The 23,014-nt window shown below is 40.5% G+C and overlaps 1 protein-coding gene across 4 annotated transcripts in view; it reads left to right on the top strand.

The window, feature by feature from the left end:
- Positions 1-18,727, top strand: part of LOC115461613 — a 153,808-nt gene extending 135,081 nt beyond the window's left edge. For 3 of the 4 annotated variants that reach the window (XM_030191575.1, XM_030191573.1, XM_030191574.1), the window contains one exon: positions 16,788-18,727. The gene's annotated coding sequence lies outside the window, so the exon portion shown is untranslated. Of the gene's footprint in view, positions 1-16,399; positions 16,476-16,787 lie in introns of all 4 variants that reach the window. The other variant, XR_003940732.1, reaches the window with a different exon arrangement.
- Positions 18,728-23,014: the final 4,287 nt, after the last annotated feature.

Genomic DNA, 23,014 nt, shown 5'->3' with positions numbered 1-23,014 from the left:
CTTTTGGGCTCAAAATCCAAGTTTTTGTACCTGGTGCAGTGGAAGGTTAAATGACTTGATCGGTGACACAGGTAGTCCTGTGCACCTACCCTAAATTCCTGCTCAAGGTAGTTATAATGTTTCACATTAATTATGAGATGGGCAACTATCTCCATAAACTGACCATAAGCTGTCTCACCATTTTACAAACAGAATCCATCAAAGTTTTCATGGCTGTTCATCTCTTTTTAACCCCAGAAAGCTGGGAATTTCAGTAGCAAAGTATACTCCAGCTAATTAGCTAGCCTCCTTTATTCAGTTCTGTAATGAGTAGACAAGTATCCCTCAAACCTGCATAGTTAAGCCTCATCAATTTAGAGCCAGTGTTGATACCATATCTTTTTTGAAATCAGCTTCATGGAAATCATCTACAAAGCAGCTGCTTAGTCCTTGTTTTGTGCCTTCCCTTTGCACTATTGCCTGGACCGGTCGTCAGTCTGACAACTCATTCAAACAGTACTGAGCAATCTGTATGTAATCCATTCAACTACAGTGTTATTAACTGTATTGTGCAATATGGTCATATCTGGAAACTGGAACAACCCTGAGCTTGAGAGCTGCCCGCTTGTGTGACCAGTTTTACAAGGCTACTTGTTGAAAAGGCAAAATTCCTTTACGTGTTAAAGATGTTCTCTCTAGAAAGCAGGATTAATCAGCACACAGTCCCTTTCATGACTTATTTATTGAGCTGTGGTACTAAGTTAGGTGACTGTGGAGACCACTGTTCATGGGAAAGGCCACACATACGCAGAGCTTAACACTAATTCTGAGTTCTGAGAGAGCAACTCCATCCTGATACAGTAAGATGTCACCCACGTGCCTGATCTAAAAGGATTTGGATTTAGCTCCCACCAGTCTCCATAATTCAAGGCAGTATCAGTTCAAGTGCAGTAGATATTTTCCTGTCCCCATAGGATTTAGGTTTTAAGTTTGTACCTGAGGACATGACTTGTCCAAGATTTATACGGAGCAGCACTGAGATTTCATGGTTGTCATCATGCTTCCATATCCATAGGCAACTCCTCCACTCCATAGTCTTGCAGTCTGTAGAGAACACCTGTTAACCTTTTAGCTTTTTCTTCCCAGTCCCAGATCAGTGACAGCATTTCCCTCGTGATTTGTGTATACTTCATGCTATTGCATCTTCCACTCAAATCTATACAAGCTTACCTGTCTCTGCTGCTGCAAAGAATCCCTACAACATATTGTTTCTATCGTCTTGGTTTACTTTAAAGATGTGTTAAATTTGCATGAAAAGCTTCCATTTTGGTCTCAGACCAGAAATCCAGCTCCCACAGTTCTGTAGTGCCCCATAAGTGTATGTTCGCAAATGATAGGTAACACATATTTTTTTCTATTTACAAGTTTCACCAATTTACACTAAATCTTTATGCAATGGAAAGTAATTATAACACTGCTATAACTAACAGGGAAAGAAAAAAAAAAGCACCTTCTTTAGCTCACCATATGGAGAGAAATATTGTATAGTGTTTCTTCAGCAGTAGCTTCATTCTTGCCACCTTCCCTTATAGGCCATCTTAGTGGTGTAATCTTGAAATTGTTGAACAGTCGGCATTTTCTCTAGTCTGACTTCTTTAATTCTTTAAAGTAATCTTATGCCTCACAGAAACCTTTCTCGGTTTCCTTAACCCATAGCTTCTGACTTTGGAGAGAGAAAGAGCCTTATCAAGGTAGTTCCTTAGTGGTGCAAAACTGTTTTGGCTTTAGAATGATGGATATGACTGAGGAAGACAGGCAAAAATATCTGGAAAGGCTAAAAGAAACCGATAAAGTAGTCAAACAGCAAATATGCAAATTGAGTTAAACATAGACAATATAGTAAAATTGGGGGGGGGGGGGGGGGGGGGGAGATTTTTTTTTAAAGATATGTTAGTGATAGGAGGAAGTGCCAAATGGCATTGTGAAGATCGAGGGCAAAGGGGAGTCATGTTTAGAAGTCTATAAGGATAAAGTGGAATTGCTTAGCAAGTATTTCTGTATTCATACATAAGGGTGATGAGCAGGAAGGCAGAATATAAAGACAACAATGGAAGTGAGGTAGATCTTGAGTGAGTTTCAGAAGACTGTTCATTAGAAGCTAGCTAAACTAAAGATAGACAAAGTAATAGGGCCGGATGGGATACATCTGACGGTACTGAAGGAATTTAGGGACATTCTGTTTGCTCCACTGTCTTTCTTTTTCAATGCTTCCTTAGTTGGAAGTGGTCCCAGATGACTGGAGAAGGGGTGGATGTGATCCCTCTCTATGAAAGTGGAAGTATGGTGGCGGTTGGGAACTACGGTTAGTCTGACCTCTATGATGAGTAAATAAATGGAAATGCTTCTAAAACAGTGGTTAGGGAGGTTTCTGGAATCAAATGGATTGCAGGATCCAAGGTAGCATGGTTTTTCTAGAGGTAGGTCTTCTCAGATCGAACGAGAGCTCTAGGTGTGGTGTACTTAGATTTTAGCAAAACCTTTGTTATGGTTCTACATAGGAGACTCATAAATAACCTTAGTGCTCTCGGTATGGGCTCAAACTGCTGGGTTATAAACTGGTTGAGTGGAAGGTGACATTAGTTGTAAATGGGGTTCATTGTGAGGAATGGGATGCTACCAGAAGTGTGCTGCAGGGATCAGTCCTTGGTCGGCTCTTTTTTTTTTTTTTTTTACCTTGTTGTGAGCAATATTGAGGAAGGACTGTCTGGGACAGTTTACCTCTTTGTGGATGATACCAAAATCTGTAATAGGATAGACGCACCTGATGGTGTGGTTAACATGAGGGAGGATCTAGTGAAGCTTGAACAGTCTAAAAATTGGCAGCTAATATTTAGTGCTAAAAATGCAGTATCATGCATTTGGGCAGCAAAAACCAGAAGGAACAGTACAGTATAGAGGCTGAAGTACTTCTGTTTATAAAAGAAGAGAAAAGAGGGATCGTATATGATCTAAAAATGGCCTTCTAGAAAAGGTGATGGCAAAAACCAGAAGGATGCTTGGCTGCATAGGGAAGGGAATGGCCAGCAGGAAGAAGGTGATATTGCCTCTGTATAAGTCTCTTGCAATACTCCATTTGGAGTACTATGTGCAGTTCTGGAGGCTTCACCTTCAAATAGATATAAACAGAATGGAGTCAGTCAAGAGGGCAGCTACTGAAATGGTTAGTGGTCTTTAAAGTGTATGGTGAAAGACTTAAAATCTCAAGATTTATATACTTTGGTAGAAAGGGTGATAGAGACATTTTAAATGCCTCCACAGCATAAATTGCACAGGAGGTGAGTTATTTTAATTGAGAGGAAGCTCTGGAATTAGAGGGCATAGGATGAAGGTGAAAAGGAATAGACTCAGAAATAATCTAATGCAGTACTCCTTTATGGGGGGGAAGTGTGCAACAGCCTCCCAGTGGAGATGATGAAGGTGAAGATTGTATCTGAAAAGAGGGTGTGGGACTGGCACATGGGATCTTGGTGGGAGCAAAAGGGATAGTTGACTGTGTGTATGGGCTGTGTGGTCCTTAACTGCCATTACTTATTTGTTTGTTTTTATGCATAGGATATTCAGAGAGTGGAACAGGCAGATGTGAATTGGTATTTACTCATTCCAAAAGTACAAGGACTAGAAGGCATACAGTGAATCTATTAAGTAGTACATTTAATAAAACAAGTTGGAGAAAATATTTCTTCACTTGGTGTGTAATTAAGCTCTGGAATTTGATGCCAGAGAATATGGTAAAAGCGATTAGTGTAGAAGGGTGTAAAAACTATTTGGACAAGTTCCTTTAAAAAAGTTCATAAACCATCGTTAAGGTGGACTTGGAGCATCCACTGCTATTTTACTGTTATAGGATCTTGTCTGGTGCTTGTGACCTTGCTTGACCATTATTGAAAATAGGCTACTGGGCTTGATGGACCTTCAGTCTATCCCAGTATGGCAGTGCTTATATACTTACATCTGAAAATTTTATATAGCATTTCCCCCAGTCTGTACTTTTAAATAATTGTATCTTCTATTTGTCAGCAGCTCAATGTTTGGAACATTTAGATCTTTGCTTCAAATTCACTTTGTATAGCAAACTGCTCATTTCTTAATCCAGGAGTGTTTGAATCAGCTGTTACTGTCATCAGGCACCTGTTATGGGTCATTTTAAGGCAATTCTTAGAAACAGGTAAATTAGGTTTGCTATGACGGTGAAAAGATTGATGTAAGCAGTACGTCTTGATTTCTTTTTATTTTTTGAATTTTTCTATGATTGTTTATGTTGAAAGCATAGGGTATGTTGTGTAGCTAAGTTAAACTCCTTGAAATATATTTTGATTTGTACTTTTTTAGTCCACAGAATGTCTAGAAAAGCACTGTAGATCTGAAAACTTGACTTTTTTTCGCATGAATTTTGGTCTTTTGGGCATGGAGGTTTTTTAAATAATTTAGTATTTCTTCCCTTATGTGGACTGCTAAATGTATAATTCTGATGCAGTGTTTTTGGTTTTAAATTATATTATACTATTCATTACTCCCTTCCTATTGTTTATTGATTTGGTCCTGTCGTGCTATATTTGGTCTTATGTTTTTTCATTTGTTGTTAGTTTCAGCTTTGTTTTTAATATTTTTGTAAACCGCCATGATGTCTGACGAATGATTTCAAAACAAATGTACATAAATTCTATTTGGCAATTTCTAGCCCACTTTTAACTTAGCAGTGCAAAGTAGATTACATCCCAATTAGATAGATTTACATTAAAATAATGAGAAAAATAAGAAGTAGACTAGGGCATGGAACCATGCCTAACCAGCATGTCACTTCCATTTTATTTAAATGTTATTTGAGAGGTTTCTGATTCTACAATGTTGCTGTCATTGTCTTTTCAGTTGTTGCCTTTCTCTGTGTCAAGTTCTCCTTTCCTGCATTTTCTCAGTTTCTCTCCCAGACTCTCCATGCTTATTTTACTCCTCATTTTTCTAAGTTACTCCTTATAAGATTTGTCCTGGTAACCTCAGAGCTAATGGGGATTTTCTGCTATGTGATTTTTGCATTCACACCCTCTGTCTATAGCAGTACAAATCAACATGCTCATGAAAGCAGTATCACTCAGAAATATTCTGCCTCGACTGTAAGCAGCTAACAGGTCAAATTCCTGAACAAATAAAATGCTCAATTATGGAAAATACCCTTATCTTTCACCTAGAGAAATGCCCTTTGCTCAGCACAAATGAAATAAACAGATCATTAGGATCAACAAAGCATCATTTGAAATAAATAGGATTGCATGGCAACTGAGCCAGGGACATCCATCCATTCATGAGGAAAGGATAATCAACTTGGAAAGTTCAAAAGTTGCTTGAAGGTTCTTCAGGATTTGTATGGATTCATGCTGTGTGGTGGTTCTTTCCAGAGCTGTGAACAATAATGAAGTGTTTTTATAGTAGCTCAGTTTGACATTCTTTTCCTGCCTGCTGGGATTTTTAATTAATTAAAGATTTTATGCCAGTTGATCTGCAAAATTTGTTACTTGTTCCCTTTCAACCTGTATTTTCCCTGTCCTTTGGGAGGGGAGACACTTCAGCCCCGTAGGCCAAAAAATAAAAGAGACAATTAGGCTTAGTTGTAGGCGCAACCAGTAAAAATCTTTATTGGTATCTTACTAAGCCAAATACAAAATAATTGTTCTCTCTCCCCAAGACTTAAACATTCTGGGCATCTTAGGCTCACTGTATCCTCCTCAGTCTCTCACCACGTCCCAAGGTTATAGCCACCTTATATGAAAGGCATACTCAGCTCCAGCCAAACTTGCATCCTTGAAGTGTCATTCCTCAGTTCCTGAGAAAGCACTGTATGTTGCAAGTTGCTAACTTATTAGGCTAACTTGTGAGAACCAGGCAGAGCAATGTAAAGGCTTTTTTGTAACAGGCCTAGCATAGGAAGGAATATACATTTCCCTCTTGAAAGGCTGAAAAACGAGGTGCATGAGGCCTTTCAAACAGTGGCGTAGCCAGACCTGACATTTTGGCTGGGCCCAGAGCTAATATGGGTGGGCACTATATATATATATATATATATATATATATATATATATATATATATATATATATATATAGTGCCCACCCATATTACCCAAGGCAATGAGGAGCCCATCCCCAGCAATAAATTTTAATAGTGACCACCAGCCCCAGGCAGGCAGCAGGCCCCAGCTAGCGCAATTTTTAAAAAATTACACAGCACATGTCACACAATGTTAAAAATTATGATTTAAAAAAAGTACTTAAATTTTTATTACCGGCTCCTATTGCTGCTGGGCTCGCCTCAAAATAATGTTGAATCATGAAGAAGAACCTTCCAGGGCCAGGCTTGTGCTCCTCACCTCCGCTCCGCAACCCTCCTGTAAAACTTGCACTGCATGGCGTGCACATGATGGTGGTGGGCTGGACTGGAGTCCTGGACTGGCAGCTGAGCGGGTGCCCTTCCCTCTTTCTCTCCTACCCTTCCAGCCAGTGTCATCCCTCTTTCTCTCTCCATCCTTCCACCTATTACCCTCTCCCAATCCTTCCATCCGTCTCCCTCTATCTCCCCTTCCTTCTAGACAGTTATCTCTCTATCCTTTTCCATTCAGCATGCCCTCTCTATCCCCCCCCCCCCATCCTACCAGTGGCTTTCCTCTTTCTCTTCCTACCCTTCCATCCAGCGTCTTCCCTCTTTCTGCTCCCTCCTTTCAGCATTTTCCCTCTTTCTCCCTCCTTTCATCCAGCATTTCTCCATTTGACCAGCTAAGGTCTCCCCCAGTTTTTCTCCAGCAGCTTCTCTCTCTTTCTCCTGCCATTTTCCATGTCCCCTCCTTCTCTCCCCCATCTTGCTACTCATCTCTCTCTCTCTCTGTACCCCTCTTACATCTAGCATCTTCCCTCTTTCTGCCCCTTCTTCTAGCATTTTTCCTCTTTCACCCTCCTTTTAGTCAGCATTTCTCCTCTTTGTCTCTCCATCTGACCAGTCAGGGTATCCCCTTTGTTCCCTTTCCTTCTCCCCAGCAGCCTGTCTCTCCCCTGTTGCTTTTCCATGTCCCCTCTTTCTCTCCCCATCTCTCTTTGGCTCTCCCCTGCTCTTTTCCATGTTCCCTTTTTCTCTCCCCATCTCTCTTTGGCTCTCCCCTGCTCTTTTCCATGTTCCCTCTTTCTCTCCCCATCTCTCTTTGGCTCTCCCTTGCTCTTTTCCATGTTCCCTCTTTCTCTGGCTCTCCCCTGTTGTTTCCATGTCCCTTCTCTCCCCATCTCTCACTGGCTCTCCCCTCTTTCTCTCCCCTGCTGTTTTCCATGTCCCCTCTCTCCACGTCTTTCTCTGTACTCTCCAGCGTCATCTTCTTTTTTTCTCTCCCCTCTGCTCTCTCGGACACCCTTCCCCTACCAACCACGTTTCCTCTCTCACTCTCTGGCCCTCTGAAACAGGAGCAGCAGCAGCGTCATCAACACAAGAAGAAAAACAAGCGCGGGGCCGCCCGCAGCAGCCTTCAGTCATGCGCTGTCGGCTCTCCCATCCTCTGCCCCCGCTGATGTCAATTTCCCGTTCCGGGGGCAGAGGACAGGCAGAGCCGACAGCGCATGCCTGCAGCGGCGCGGCCCCCGCGCTTGTTTTTCTTCTTATGCCGGCTGAACTGAAGTGGCGGCTCTATGACCGGCATCGTCAAGTGAGGCAAACTGAGCGCAGCGCTGCTTCAAATTTCAGCGCTCCGGAACGAAGATGGAGATGTGGTATCACGGATGGGTGGGCCTGGAGGAAAAGTGGCTGGGCCCAGGCCCACCCGTGGCTACGCCCCTGCTTTCAAACACAAGGAGCACACACAGTGGTGGAAGACAGGAGGGGAGGACTGGGTTCTTCAGAGCCAGTACTAGAAGTGCCTCAGAGAGAAAAGGTCACAAGGGATGTTTAGGCTAACAAAAAAGCCAATGATTAAAAAGAAAAAAATAGAATTTAAGAGGACAAAAATGGGGTTCAGGAGAGAATGATATGTCTAAGGGGAAGAAAAGTGGGTACATGAACAATTAAAACTATGGTGGCATATTTCTTACACAAGGACACAAACCTGAAAACCAAGCATCAGCAGAAAAATCAACAGGATGAGCAGAAGTTCGCATAATGTATTCTAAATTAATAAATTGCAACATGTCATATCAAATTTTCTGAAGCCACTTAGCATTAGTAGCGGCCTGCAAGCCAGGAGTAAAGAAAGAAACTACACCAAGTTCAGTGCTAGAAAATAAAATTCAGCAGGAATAGAAAATCAAGCGTACAGGTGTACAGATAACAGAAGCATTCCCAGGAATATATGGGTATAAGTGAGTGGAGCAGTGCCAGAAAATATTCATAAAAGGAAAAACAGCATAAGAAGAAGTAAAAGGAATAGCTGTCACACAAGACAATACTTGACCTAAGTGTTGACCTGTACCAGAAAAGGAAATTAATAGAAGAGCCGAAATAAGAGGGTGAGCTACAAAGACAGGAGAAAGAGGTGTATAAGAAGGAGATAGAGGACGATGAATATGACTAATAAAAAATGTCAATACAGTTAACCACAATACAGGAATAGTTAACAGCAGACACCATATGATACCAAGCATTAGAAGACTAGGCAACAGAAGCTGCAGACACATTAGGAGTAGTATTAATGGTAAGAAGAGAAACAGAGGGTGGAGAGTGAGCAACAAGAATAGGAGAACAGCAACGAGTTGTAAGAATAAAAAGCAAATATATCATTATGGCAAAAGTCCCAAATGCAAAGTCCAAAATAAACAAGTCCTTCTCAAATTCCAGAAAAAAGAGTAGGTGAAAGGCAAAGATCAGATAGATGGGTCCAGGAAGAATCTCCTTCAAGGAAAGATGATGTTGGGGTAAGAGTACCAATGCGAAAGGTTTGTTCACATGGGTCATCTGGATCAGATGTTAAGGCCTGCATTTCGACCCTAAAGTCTCGCTTGGGTTGTTGTTTTCTTCATTGGGTTTGAGTCAAGGGTTCCTATTGAAGCACCTCCCCTTTGCAGCCGGCTTACCCTTGCAAGAAGGTGGTCTACTCTGATTGCTTAATCTCAGCTCCAGGCTCTGCAACCTTATTGGAGTGTGATAAGTGTACCTAGGTACTTCGTTCAGCTGTGTGGACCACTGTGGGGGTGCTCTGGAGTACTTGATATGGACTGTCCTAACGGGACGAAGCCCAGTTTTCCCTCTTGGTGACCTTGATTAGGACCCAGTCTGTGCTTGAACCTTTCCAAGTTTAGTATGTTCAGGATTTTCAAACTGATCTGAAATAGCATTAGACAGAGAAACTTCTTTATGAGTGAACATTTTCTTCATATATATTGCCAGTGATTTCTCAGCCTCCTCATAACTCTTTTCCAGTGAGGCAAACTGAGGGATTACATACTACCAGACAAACAGAATTTAGGAAGGAAGACAGCATCCAGTAGTTGAAGGATAAGAGGGCATATTCAGAAAATTATAAACAAAAACATTTGGCTATGAAATGGACAGCAGGTAGCTTATTATGTGAACAGAAACATTATGAAACATGAATCAGTCCGTTGCTTTGGTAATGGTAAAACTGCTGGTGCTAACTGAATAAAGGAATAAACATATGAGTGTACACCTAGTAAGCAGATAGAAAGCATTATAACTCAAAATGTAACATCCTATATAATAAAAAGCACCTCCAACATTCTGAAGCTGACTGCATGGCTGAGGCATTCCTGCTGTCTGTATCCATCTCCTGAATTGACATCACGTACTTCCGGGTTCGTCACAAGCAGAAGTGACCAACCACACGAGGTTTCTCGGCTTCAGAATGTTGCAGGTGCATTCTATTAAATAGGATTGGTCAGTTCCTTGAAGCACAGCCAGAGCTCAGTGTCCTGCACAGTAATGCTCAGACACCAGAGAGAGAGGGGGGGGGGGCTGACACCAGAGAGAGGGGGGTATCTCTGTCACACACACACTCTCTCACAGTCAATGTCTTTCTCTCTCACTCTCACAATGTCTCTCACACACTCTGTCTCATACTGTATCACATTCACTCTCTGTGTCACACAGTCACTCACACTCTTGATCTCATACACTCAGTCTCACAGAGAGTCTGTGTCTCACACACACTCTCTTGCACACACTGTATCTGTGTGAAACACTCTCTCTCACACTGTGTCTCACATACGCACTTGCACACACACTCATTCTCGCACACACACTCATTCTCACACACACACTCTCTCACAGACACACACACTCACACAGTCACTCTCACATATACTCTCTCAAACATACACACTCCGAGGAAAACCTTGCTAGCGCCCGTTTCATTTGTGTCAGAAATGGGCCTTTCTTTACTAGTAAATTACATAAAAGCAAAAATCCTGCAGTCAAAGCAACAGTGTAATTACTGGGGTAGAGTTCAGCAGTTCATCCAGTAAATGGAGCAGGTCTTAAATCACACTGAGTCCAACAAAATTCTCATTCCAGCAATGCAGCTGTAGGTGTCACTGTTTGAAGACTATACAGTCCCGTATAGATTGGGTCTCGCATCATGCTTCAGAAGGATGCCAACTTGGAGTAACTAAGGGTGCTTTGAATGAAAACAATAAAACAAGTAAACAGAGCAGAGCAATGAGGACTTAATAGGTGTAAATAGGTATGAGGTCATAAAGGTCACAGTTTCCAACAAGTGAAACAATCTATTTAATGTCTGGCCAGTTCTAAAACAAAATGACATTAGCTCAATGCTGTTCTCAGGTTTTATACTTTATGCAGTTCTGGTTAAAATTAATTTAGAATAAAATATATTGCTATTCTAGCCTATCGCAAAAGAGTATATCATAATTCATATACATTTCCCTGTTCAAACACTTTCACATATATTCACTTACATATACCGTCTGACCTACGTACAGTGTACTTTCTAAATATGCTGCTTAGTAAAGTAGCATGCAGTCCTGTCATGTGACTTTTCACAAGATGCACTGTCAAACAGTGCACCCAATTTACACATTAACAGCTAACAACTTTTACAATGTCTCATTACAAATCATTTAGTTGAACATCTCTGTAATCTTTCACATAGAATTACCCAAGAATGATTGGGAGATTTCATCCAACTGCTTCACAATTAGGCTCCCTATAATTCAAAACATATCTGTAAAGCTTTATCATGGTAGTTCCTTCTATTTGCTGAAATAAGGAGGAAACCGGAGCTATTTGTAAGGTAGGGGAAAAAGTTTTCAAATTCAGATAATATAAAACAAAGTGGGGAAAGTTTGCACTCAGATAACGGTAACAAGGTATCTCTTATGCGGTGAAAGAGAAGGTAATTTAAATAAATTAGGGCAAACAAGAGCAGCACAAAACAGTGTCAGGCAAGGCACATAAAAAACTAAACAACTGCATAATGTAAAAGCTCATTTGGGTACACAGTTCCTGGGAGGTATGTCTGTGAAATCTCAGTTACCTAGGGTACAGAACATACATATGCGTACCTCTATCATGAGACCTAACAATTTAATATTTCATTAGACAAACATTTCTTGTAAATACATTTAAAGGTAGAAAGCATGAGCCTGGCAGGAAATCTAATAGCTAATGTAAAAACTATCTAGCGATGAAACATACTACAGAGAATTCAGAACAAGTAATGGCATGCTGTACAAATTGTAATGAAGCAAACAAAGCTGCATCCTTGTCTGACCTTTACAAAATATAGATCAGGCAAGAAATAGCCTATAATTTGGAAATGAAAGATTGTATTGCATTTTAAATATTCCTCTGCTGTGTGAATCGGGCCCTTGAAACACAAAGCAGTTGGAAGGTATCTAAATGCAATTAAATCAGCCGTAATAGGGACAGCAGTAAGACCTTGAGTAAAATAAAAAAAATCTTACAGGACATAATAAACTCCAGGAATGCCAAAAGATCATCCCGCACATTCCTTGATCTGCACTTCCCCAGCTGCAAAGGAATGAAATACAAAATAATGCATGCATCAAACATTACCTACCTGAGCACACAGTTATGGAACGCACTGCCATGCAGCTTGAAATCGATATTCGAAAGAACGAACTTCCGCATACTATTAAAGACACATCTCTGACACATCTCTTCAATAAAGCGTACCACAAAGATCAACAGTTGTGAATATGCACAACTCGCACATCTATATTCAGAACTTGTTTCATAATATCTGCTTGTACACTATGATTTCGTTTATTATGTTTGTTTTACTATCATGCTAACCAAGATCCTGCAATTCCAAATGTTTATCTATTAACATTCCTCCACTACTCATGATGTATTGTAAGCCATTTTGAGCCTGCAAAGAGGTGGGATAAGGTGGGATACAAATGCAACAAATAAATAATGGGCAAACGAATCTGCACAGCTGTAAGAAAGTAGCAAAAAGCAGGAAAAATGGTTTATTTCAAAGGAAAGGTCTCTGTACAATAAAGTTCAGGAATCTCTAAACATACAGGCAGCTGAATTGTCCCTAAAAGAAAATGAACTGGCCAGCCTTCACTCACGCCCACAAATAGTGATGAAGGATAGCAAAAGAAAAAAAGAGAGTGCTGCTTTAAGTCCAGGCAACCTGTGCCAGAAAGCGAGGAAAATAAATACAGCTCTCTCTTATCAAAGGTGCTAGTACACAAAACAATTCTCAGTGATCAAGTAACACAGACTGCAACTAAAAAAAAAAAAAAAAAAAGATCCCTCTTTCACCTACTAAGTGACGTCACAAGAAACCCGGACAAATAGTCTCCCTGTCTGTATAGTAACTCCAGCACTTTTTCTCACTTCATTTCAAAGCAAACAGTAATAAATGCTGTGACAAACTGTTAGCCCTCTCACAAATATCCAAGGCTTCTCAACAAGACTACAAGAGAAACGGGGCAGGAAAAATCCCTCCTTAGACTTTAGCAATTTATGGCATTTTACATTGTACAATTTAATATCCTGAGCCATTAAGGGAAAAACAGTTTATATGCAAACTATAGATACTGACTTTTCATCATGCTCCCACATCCACAAATCATTTACAAGGGCTTTCTGCAATAAAGAATTACTGGTGCACACAATTTTCAATGCACTATCCATTTTAAGCAGCAACTAAGTCTAAGTAAATAGCAAATGCCAGCGCTGCAAGAAAAAGACAAGAAGAGCCAGAATATAACCAGCAATTAAAAAACAAGCTAAAAGCGTATATATGCAAAACCTATATTCCCCCATAAACATCAAAAGTAAAGAAACAATACTTACAACAGACGTCTTCAAAATTCCAAAGTGCACCAATTGTGCCCTCTACGCGTCAACACTGGTCACTATACTTATGCATTCACCATGCCTTTTGTAGTGAACTTCAACACAGCTCCGGAGAAATCTCTTTTTTTCTGTGCTATCAAAAATCTCCACAGGCCAGCTGCAGGAATAGCTCAGACTTCTTTGATTAATTTATTGGGACAATCCAAGGGCTATTAAAGGGTAATCAAAGTCCCTGCTCGAGGGCGCCAAGATGTGTTTTCCCTGTCCCTTGGGAGGGGAGACACTTCAGCCCCGTAGGCCGAAAAATAAAAGACACAATTAGGCTTAGTTGTAGGCGCAACCAGTAAAAATCTTTATTGGTATCTCACTAAGCCAAATACAAAGTAATTGTTCTCTCTGGAGCAGGTTGTCACACAGCAAAGCCAGACGCAATCACTATATAACAAAGACTGCTCAGCTAACACTGTCCCAGCCATCACATATATACTGTTGTAAGTTTCATTTTCTCCCAAATCATGTAATTTCTCCTTTGTACTGTATGATCCTGCCTTATTGATGTAATCACATTGAACTTCTATATATTGTTTAATATGTTCAGAAGTCTTAGGTTACACCTGATATGCAGATAGACTTTTTGATCACATTCTTTTTAGCATATGCTCTCATGAAAAAAATTTGCATGGGCTTAATAAATCCCAAAATAGGGTTGGAAGTCACCAAATCTGGTATGCAGGTAGAAGATATTGCAAACAAGTTGAAATAGACCAGAACAGAGCAATGTGGGAAATGAACATTTCCCAAAAGTTCTAATTCTGCTTTCTGTGGGAGCAGAGGCTACAGAATATTGGTGAGCACACCTTACCTCCACCAGCAGAAAAGGTGAAACAATTAGTGAACTAACACACCACATCAGCCCATACCCCACACATACAGGGTGAGAAAAAAAAAGTAACACCCCCTAGAGTTTCTTTGCTGTTTTCTCATCAACTGCTTGGAATTGAAATTGTGAAGCTTTATTTGTTGTTGCCATCTCTGTTTATGTGCCTAGTGAAATCAGATTATCTTGGTGACATTACAGACTTGGCATGACCACACAGTGATTTTCGCACATTCAAAAATGTTTGAACTGTAAAACTACCATTATTTGAAAAAAAAAAAAAAAGGTGGGGGTACCAGCTTACTGTTTTTATTTATTCTTTTAACAAATATATCCCACAAACAAATGAGATAAAATAGAAATTGGAAATATATACAATGCAATTTACACATAGTAATATAAACAGGAAAAAAACACTTTTGTCCACAATATTGTAGGATCCAAGAATTAAGAAAATAAAAGAAAAGAAAAACAAGAAAAAGATATATCACTCGATTATCACGTACCCATACAGTGTTCCCCAGCCTGTCTGTTCAGTGTTAGACAATACTATGACATTTATTCCTTCTTTAGCTGCAAGAAAATCCTCCAGTTGCTTAGGTACAAAAAATTGAAACTGTTTACCATGAAATAACACAAATCATAAACAAGGACATTTCAGTACAAAATTGTCACCCAAGGCCAAAATCCTTGGTTGAAAGGCCTTACGCCTTTTCTGTGTTTCTTTTGAGAGATCAGGAAATATTCTAACTTTAGAACCAAAAAAAACAACGTATCTAAATGTCTAAATGAAAGTTTCAAAACAGGATTGCGATCCATCTCTAGTGCAAAAGATGCCACCATAGTAGTTCTCTGTGTAATTACTTCCAATGCTGATTCCAAAAAAGATGGTGAGGTTCATGCTGTCTCCAGCTTGGTCTGGAGGAATCTTATCAGGAAATATCCCCGTGACCAGCAAATACTAGGCTCGAGTTATTGGCGGTAAAGAGTCACCTGACATCCCCAGGATTTCAATCAAATATTTCTTAACCATATCTACAGGTGAAATCAAAGGCGACCTGGGAAAGTTGAGCACCTTCCCTCTCCTCTTCCCCATGACTGAGGCACACGGAGCCACTTCAGCGAGTGACTCGCGGTAGGGTCTGGAAGCTGCTGGTGCTGTAAACAGTCACTGCTCCATCTTGGATCTTGCCACCACCAACTTACTGTTAATGATGTTACAGTGACATAGACTTTTGTGTGGGGAATGGTGTTGCCTATCAGAAGCCCCACGCAAAGCCGCAAACAATCACCGAATTCAAGGAAGCACAGATGATGATGTGGGACAGCGTGCCTCAAGAGTAACCATACTGGGTAAGACCAATGGTCCATCTAGCCCAGTATCCTGTTTTCCAAACAGTGGCCAAGCCAGGTCACAAGTACCTGGCAAAAACCCAAATTGTGGCAACACTCCACAGTACAAATCTCAGGGCAAGCAGTTGCTTACCATGTCTGTCTCAATAACAGACTATGGACTTTTCGTCCAGGAATTTGTTCAAACCGTTTTTTAAACCCAAATACGCTCACTGCTCTTACCACATCCTCCAGCAAAGAGTTCCAGAGCTTAACTATTCGTTGAGCACTCACAGTGTCTGCAGAATTCTGGCATATTATTAAAATCACTAGGTAGTAATGCTAAAATATCAGTAACATCAACATGACGTAAGATAATTTAAATGTTGTTTAATAGTAACTCGTAAGTATGATGACTGACTGAGGCTTATTTTCAAAGCACTTAGACTTACAAAGTTCCTTAGGTTACCATAGAACTTTGTAAGTCTAAGTGCTTTGAAAATATGTCTCAATATGTCTGTAAAATTTCTCATTGAAATTCAAAGTAGTTGCTGAAAAAAATGGCAAAATACTATAGGTCCCCCCCCCCCCTACACACACACACTTATTGCCCTACATGTGTGAACACATACATACAGATGTCAGATTTCATTATTTGTTTCTCTTTTTAGCAGTCATTCTTGTTTACTTTCTAAAGTTTGAATTTATAGTGGAATATTTTGCAGTAAGTCTGCAAATTGGGATAGTGCTTCTGTTTTGCTCTTGGCCTAGCTACTAGGGTGTATGAGTGTTTTGGAATGGATTGCTTGCAAACATTCAACTTCAGTGCCTTATTTCTAGGGCAGTCTAAATCTATACCCCTTCCCCTTCTTCCCACACAGAATTGCATATTTCATTCTGCTGTCCTTAGTACTGTTCATTGGAGTTGCAGCAAGTGGAAAAAACATATTCTCTAATGTGAGAACCATATTGCTCTTTTTTACAAATATAACGCACATGATTTTTTTTCCCCACTTTTTTTTTTAAATCCATATTTTTTTCACTAGTAATATTGATTTCCTTTCTGATGCATCACTGCTTGTACGTTTTTTTTGGTACCCTTTAAAATCTGTGAGCAGGGAAAAGCCCATCTATGCTGCAAAGATAATCTACACCGATTTTAAAATAAGTGCTGATTAGCAAAGTTGAAATTTTTTATGGACATCATGTGATTCTTTAGTACTGCCATCAAAAACACAAATTTATATTTTTTTCTGTTTTGATTTACAGGAAAATGAAGATGGAGATTTTAATCTAGAAGCACCTTAAGAGTGCTGTGATGTCAGTATGGTATATTTTCCAGTGTTGTATCAAAGCAAGCCATATGATAGACTTGTGATGTGTAATGATTTTTTTTCTGAACCACAAATTGGCAGATATTTACTCTTCATATGCAAGAAGCATAATGAGCCTCCAAGGATGAGTAGCGTCTAAAGTTTATTGAAGGACCTGACACCTACCATGTTTCGGCGAGCCACTGCTTTGGGGGTCGTAGTAATGGTGGTCAGGATCTTAACGCGTATTCCTTCAATAATCAGCGTTCAATACAAACACATCTGTAGTAGGCCTATGGTATGGTACTGAATTCTGCCAAGAGAACTGGACCACAAACAATTATCAAATGGTGCTTGACAGCCAGAAAAATCAAAAGATAGTTGTATGTTTTATTGCATTATTGATGTCCTTGATTTACAAAACAGTATCTAAGGGGCCTGTTTACTAAAGTGGGTTGAAGTTTTGTGATAATTGTTGGGGTTATGGCCAGTATAAAGTTACCAACACAGGACATCCCTTAACCACATGGAAAGTGCATTGTTGGTAGCATGGATGCTAAAAATAACCCTCCACACCTGCTCTTAAAGGGAGTTTTCCTGATATCTAGCAGGGAGCAGGAGCAATTTGCAGTTGCTTCTGCTTTTGGTATCCAAGGATCAAAATTAAGTTAAGGTAAAAACCCAACTTTTACTATACCTTAACTACTCCCCTAATTATTGAAGTCACACTAGATTGGGTGAATAGAGTAGCCTTGCTGCTTAAATAGGTGGATGTATAGCTGTATCTTAGATCTAAAAGTGCTAATGTTCTTATCTAAATCAGGGTGCTTTCAGTTATACTAATTGTCTAAATGTAAATGTGAGAGGAAACCTCAGACTTTGAGTAACTTTGGCTATATAAACAGCCTTTGATAATACTCCTGGTTGTCAGTCACAGGATACCTATATGTGGTAATACCAGTATGTGTCAATAAAGTTAAAATGAAATCACTGTTGAATCTGTAATATTTAGGTATGTTATACTATGCCAAACTCTTACCACAGTTAGTGATTCTCAATCCATCATATAAGCTGGAAAATGTCACCTATCTGTTGATGGCTCTTGTATTTCACATAGAAGCTGTTAATCCCATACCAGTTTTTGAGATTTGGAATGTCTAGCGAATGAGGTAATCTGCCGATATTTGCACTGTGCATTTTTGTTTGCTGCACTTAATTTTTTCATTTCTCAATTCAGCAGGGTATAGTAGTGTCTGAAGTGCCAGGCCACTCACTGTTGGGAATTGCTGCAGATGTGTGCTGAAGCATTAAATTCTGTAAAAATAAATAAATAATAGCAAAAAGAAAGATCCATTAAAATAAATTCTTTAAATACAAATAAGTGTGAACAACTACTGGGTACTTAACTGCTGCATATGCAAATTCTTTTTGTAGTAGAATTGCACATGGAATTGTTTCCTCATTGTATATTGTACGTTAGTAAATATAAAATAGCCCTCATTCTGAATGCTTAGATTTTTAACCATTTTTAGATGTGCCGGTCATTTACTAGAATTTTCTGACTGTCCACTTTTGGCTCATATTGTTCAGATGTAATACTTCACATTCATAAATAGTTGTTCATATCAAGAGCCAAAAGCCTTCTTGGGTAGGTGGTTTCCCACACTTAAGGGATTCTTTTCCAGATTATAAATCTACTAGTTAAGCTTCATAATATTTTTCAAAAAATAATAAAAGATGAAAAGCACTGCATTTGAAGGAATCTATTCTGTCTTCAAACCCAGTCAGATGAATGGAAAGCATATTTAGCATATAATGCTGCTCAGTTTTATATTGGAATTATTTCTTGTACAGTAATTTAGTTCTCTGCTTAAAATGTCAACTCAGTGAAATGTAGACTATCCTGCTTATAATCGAACGAGAAAAACGCCCAAGTTCCGACCTAAATCGGGAGATGGACGTTTATCTCACAAAAATGAATAAAGCGGTATAATCGAAAGCCGATTTTTGGACGTTTTCAACTGCACTCCGTCGCGGATGCGGACAAAGTTGATGGGGGCGTGTCAGAGGTGTGGCGAAGGCGGAACTGGGGTGTGGCTATCTGCCAAACAAAGATGGGCGCATTTCACCGATAATGGGAAAAAAGTATGCGTTTTTAGCTAGAATTTAGGACACTTATCCTGGACCCTGTTTTTTCACGAATAAGGCCCCAAAAAGTGCCCTAAATGACCAGATGACCACTGGAGGGAATCGGGGATGACCTCCCCTGACTCCCCAAGTGGTCACTAACCCCCTCCCACCACAAAAAAATGATGTTTCACAACTTTTTATTTTCACCCTCAAATGTCATACCCAGCTCCCTGGCAGCAGTATGCAGGTCACTGGAGGAGTTGTTAGGGGGTGCAGTGGACTTCAGGCAGGTGGACCCAGGCCCATCCCCCCTACCTGTTACAATTGTGCTGCTTAATGCTTATTAGTCGTCCAACCCCCCCAAACCCACTGTACCCACATGTAGGTGCCCCCCTTCACCCCTTAGGGCTATAGTAATGGTGTAGACTTGTGGGCAGTGGGTTTTGAGGGGGATTTGGGGGGCTCAACACACAAGGGAAGGGTGCTATGCACCTGGGAGCTCTTTTACCTGTTTTTTTGTTTTTGTAAAAGTGCCCCCTAGGGTGCCCGGTTGATGTCCTGGCATGTGAGGGGGACCAGTGCACTACGAATCCTGGCCCCTCCCACGAATAAATGTCTTGGATTTATTCGTTTTTGAGCTGGGCGCTTTCATTTTCCATTATCGCTGAAAAACAAAAACGCCCAGCTCACACTATTGTTGAATAAAACATGGGCGTCTATTTTTTCCCAAAATACGGTTCGGTCCACCCCTTCACGGACCCGTTCTCGGAGATAAACGCCCATGGAGATAGGCGTTTTCGTTCAATTATGCCCCTCTATATAATATTGTACTAGCAGAATTTGAGTTTTGCTTATATTTTTTTAACATATAACCATTAAAAGGAGATAACATCTCATCTTATATGTGTGTTTAAAATTTAACATACCAAATATAACTTTCTCTTTTTCAGTTAATTTGCTTTAGGGCCCTTTTACTAAAATATGGGCTCAGCACGTTTTAATGCATGACTTTCCTGTGTGCTAAAACTCATATTTTATACATTTTGTTTTTTTTTTTTTTCCATTAACATGTGGGACTTGCAAAAAATAATAATGCTGGAGCAGTTGCCGCCTCCTGTGCGGGAGGCATCGGTGTTCCCATGCCAAGTCTGCGTTATCAAGTTAGCGCACACTAATCAGAACAAGCGAGGTGGATAATGCTTAAACACCCAATCTCTGCTCATGGCATGCCTTCTCCTGAAAAAATCAGAAAAAACAATATACGATTAGCACGCACTCGCAGGTAGATTATGTTGAAATCCCCATTGTAGCAGCTCTTGCCAAATTGTTTTAGGTTATGTTGTGTTCAGAACAGTGTTATGATCGATTGAGTGATATAGCACATGAAGCCATTAAAGAGATTGTAACTAGGGATGTGCAGACAAGTTTTGGTGGGTTTTTTTTTTTTTCAAATTTTCCACCCAATTTTAAAATTTAATTTCTTTCAATTTAGTACACACTAATTTATTTTAATGCACAATGTGTATGCATAAATATATAAGGATCAATAAGTGCAATGAAAGAAACTGTGCACCCCTGGATATGTATGTGATTTTTGTGTCTCTCTCCAAAATATGGTGGTATGGTGGTTCCTCAGTTCTGAAGAATTATGGGAGACTGTTTAATTCAAAAAGGAGTCCTTTTACTAAGCAGTGTTAACACTAAAGCAACCTAACATAGCAAAAATAGCCTAACGTGCTAAAGTGGTCCATTTTAGTTTTGCCATCTGTATGCACTAAGCACGCAGTAGTAATTATTTCTTTGGAGGGGGCATGTCGGGGCATGCTGACATCACCACCACAGTAACTGAATAGCATGTCCACAATGCAGGAGCCCTTAGCATTTCCAAAATAGGAGGCAGTAAGTGCTCCCATTAATTTTATTTAATGGATCGCACACTACAACTAACACATTCAAAAAAAATGGGAAAAGCCCTTTTTGACGGCCATGCTAAAAATGGGCTTAGCACATACAGGAAAGTCCTGCATAAGGACGCACTAAGCCCATTTTAGTGTGTTTTTTAGTGGGTAAGCCACTTCTTGACCTCAGATTGCTGGTGTGGAATCTTGCTACTATTTGGGTTTCTGCCAGGTACTTGTAACCTGGATTGGCTACTGTTGGAAACAGGTAAGGCTATATGGACCATTGGTCTGACCCAGTACATTTTTAAGTTGGTAGAAATTTATTTTTAAATAGCAGCTAAGGAATTTTGTTTTATAGTTTTCCATTCCTGTTCATATTTTTGAATTCTGAACATCTTATGTTGAATGCTCAAGATCGTTTATTGCTGTACATATGGCACTGTTGTGAATAAACAGAAGATAGGTAGAAGTTATAAAACTATCAGTTGTAATGTTATGATTGTTTCAGTATTGGCAGTTTGTTAGAATGGTTGTATATTGTGTAAATGAAAACCTTGTCGATAGTGCTGGTGTAAGTCATGACTTTAGCAACTCTGCAGTCTTTCACCAAAAATTTAGCAATAGGGCCTCATCAACAAAAAACCCCATTATAGTTCATGAAGGTTGTTGTGAAAATTAGGATTCAAATTCCCCCCCCCCCCCGTTTTTGGTTGGTTCATAACTAGCGATCTGCTTTGCATTATATTGTATTGCAGCAGATCATTAATTACTACTACTACTACTTAACATTTCTAAAGCGCTACTAGGGTTACGCAGCGCTGTACAATTTACATAGAAGGACAGTCCCTGCTCAGAAGAGCTTACAATCTAGTAGATAAGTGAACGGTCAACTTGGGGCAGTCTGGATTTACTGAACGGTAAGAGTTAGGTGCCGAACGCAGCAATGAAGAGGTGGGTTTTAAGCAGAGATTTGAAGATGGGCAGGGAGGGGGCTTTGCCGTATGGGCTCAGGAAGGTTGTTCCAAGCATAGGGTGAGGCGAGGCAGAATGAGCGGAGCCTGGAGTTGGCGGTGGTGGAGAAGGGTACAGAGAGGAGGGATTTGTCCTGTGAACGGAGGTTTCGGGCGGGAACGTAAGGGGAAATGAGGGTAGAAAGGTAATGAGGGGCGGCAGACTGAGTGCATTTGTAGGTAAGAAGGAGGAGCTTGAATTGAATGCGGTATCTGATTGGAAGCCAGTGAAGTGACCTGAGGAGAGGGGTGATATGAGTATATCGGTTCTGGCGGAATATAAGACGTGCGGCGGAGTTCTGAACAGATTGAAGGGGGGATAGATGACTAAGTGGGAGGCCGGTGAGGAGTAAGTTGCAGTAGTCAAGGCGCGAGATAATGAGAGCATGGACGAGAGTTCGGGTGGTGTGTTCAGAGAGGAAAGGGCGAATTTTGCTGATGTTAAAGAGGAAGAAGCGACAGGTCTTGGCTATCTGCTGGATATGCGCAGAGAAGGAGAGGGAGGAGTCAAAGATGACTCCGAGGTTGCGGGCAGATGAGATGGGGAGGATGAGGGTGTTATCGACTGAGATAGAAAGCAGAGGAAGAGGAGAAGTGGGTTTTGGTGGAAAGACGATGAGCTCGGTCTTGGACATGTTCAGTTTCAGGTGGCGGTTGGACATCTAGGCAGCGATGTCGGATAAGCAGGCTGATACCTTTGCCTGGGTCTCCGCGGTGATGTCTGGTGTGGAGAGATACAGCTGGGTGTCATCAACATAGAGATGATACTGGAAACCATGAGATAAGATCAGGGAGCCCAGGGAGGAGGTGTAGATTGAGAAGAGAAGGGGTCCAAGGACAGATCCCTGGGGAACACCAACAGATAGGGGGATGGGGGTGGAGGAAGATCCATGAGACTGAACTCTGAAGGTGCGGTGGGAGAGATAGGAGGAGAACCAGAAGAGGACAGAGCCCTGGAACCCAAATGAGGACAGTGTGGCAAGAAGTAAGTCATGATTGACAATGTCAAAAGCGGCGGATAGATCGAGGAGGATGAGGATGGAGTAGTGGCCTCTGGATTTGGCAAGGAACAGGTCATTACAGACTTTAGAGAGTGCTGTTTCTGTCGCGTGTAGAGGGCGAAAACCGGATTGATCGAGGAT

The sequence above is a fragment of the Microcaecilia unicolor genome, chromosome 2 (assembly GCF_901765095.1).
Source record: "Microcaecilia unicolor chromosome 2, aMicUni1.1, whole genome shotgun sequence".
NCBI classification, from domain to species: domain Eukaryota; kingdom Metazoa; phylum Chordata; class Amphibia; order Gymnophiona; family Siphonopidae; genus Microcaecilia; species Microcaecilia unicolor.
Note: the sequence above shows the minus strand (reverse complement) of the source record. Positions and strands in the feature narration are given on the sequence as shown.